We start from the raw sequence: 1782 nt of genomic DNA, 5'->3' as shown, positions 1-1782 counted from the left end.
ATCAGGGGAACTGTGCACTTGGTCTGCTCAAGAATGGACTTGAATACAGTGAATCGTGGATAGAGGAGGGGATCAGAGCCCTTTGCACTCACTGCTGAACTATCTGGGAGAGGTAAAGACATTGTCTTTAGATGCATACATACTGATAACCCCAACCTGTGTCCACAAAACAAGTCAGCACACAAAATGTCATCAAACTGCAAACAGACTGGCTTGGATTTTGGGAGGAACTTGACAGGGGTGGGTGGAGATGACAGAAGGTGTGGGGGGAGAATATTAAGAGTACATTATATACATATAAAATTTTCAAAAATGTTAATCAATTATTTTTCTTTAAATAAGTGAAAATAAAAATAAGCAAAAGAAACCAAAATGTGCAAACCTGTGAAAAACATAGAAATAAATGCAAAATGTAAATAGTTAAAAAATTTTTTTATGTGTATGGGTGTTCTGTCTGCATGTACCCCTCATGAGTGCTTGAAGCATGTGGAGGCCAGTAGAAAACTTTAGATAATGAGACAAAAGGAGAAAAATTTACAATATTTTAGGACAGGCCCCCAACTTTTATCAAAGGTGCTTAGAACCCAAAATGTGCTTCACCAACCTGCAATTGTCAAATCTCATTTTGTTCCTTGGGATTCTTTGTCACCTTCTTAAGCCATTTTACTGAAATTTGGCTATATGAGAAGACTTTATGTATGCCAAATACACAATGTGATGAGTTTAGAGGACAATGTGCAAGTTCATGAAGCCAACACTACAGTCAGTGCTGGAATCCAGACCTTAGTTCCAAAGGTTCCCTGTGCTCATATTAATTCTGCTGCTCCCTTACTTACTCATTTTCCCAATCAAACAATAATTCTCCTTTTAATTTAAAGATAATATTCATTGAGTCCAGAGATGGTGATGATGGATTTGTGTATCTATTCACCTCTAAAGCAGTGTGGTTTGGGGCAGTTTGGCTTCACAGATTACATACAACCAAGATTATCCAGTTAATAGTAACATTATATAAATCAGCCAAAGCTACTTCTGTGAATTTACCTTGAATGGTTTTATTTCTAAACCACCATCATGGAATTCAAATTTTACAGTTCTAGTCATCATTTAAAAATGTTTCCACATTTTTCTTTTATTTATTTAGCTCAGTTTGTTTTATACACTAAGGAAACCTCAGCCTTATTTCTTAACAAGAGAAAAGCCTTGGGCAATAAAATCCCCAGTACTACCCATGGAGCTCCTAGTGCACACAGCAGCCAGAGACATCAGACACTTTCCCAGTACTCCAGCTTCTGTGTCATGTTGTCTGTCTTGTCAGCCTGTAGGAAGTGCCTTATCATAGGAACTTCCTCATGAAATTCTGACTGTTTATCTACCAGTCTGTGTGCACCACTGTCTCATAGTGTACTGTGTATGTTTTGATTTAGAAATGTTTAAAACCCCCATTGTACTTCAGAATCACTAAGTCCAGCAAGAGCAGCGAAGTAACTGCACAGATACTCCTCCATCCCATGAGGTTCATGTCTCTGAACATTAACCATTCATTCACTGGAAAACTGCTGCTTTTTGTTACTCTAAATTTGTGTTAGTCATCTAGGTCAGACACAAAGATGAGAAAATTCTTATGTACACTGAGAAAATTCTTACTGCATACATTTAGATAGTGATATTACCAAGTAAATTAAGATGTCCATTGTATATTCTAGGGTCCAATGCTAAACTACTACTTCCATTAAAAACTGACCACTGTTAGTCCAATAAAACTCTCAACATGGGTAAGTC

The sequence above is a fragment of the Peromyscus leucopus genome, unplaced genomic scaffold (assembly GCF_004664715.2).
Source record: "Peromyscus leucopus breed LL Stock unplaced genomic scaffold, UCI_PerLeu_2.1 scaffold_1609, whole genome shotgun sequence".
NCBI lineage: Eukaryota > Metazoa > Chordata > Mammalia > Rodentia > Cricetidae > Peromyscus > Peromyscus leucopus.
This window is presented reverse-complemented; position numbering follows the sequence as displayed.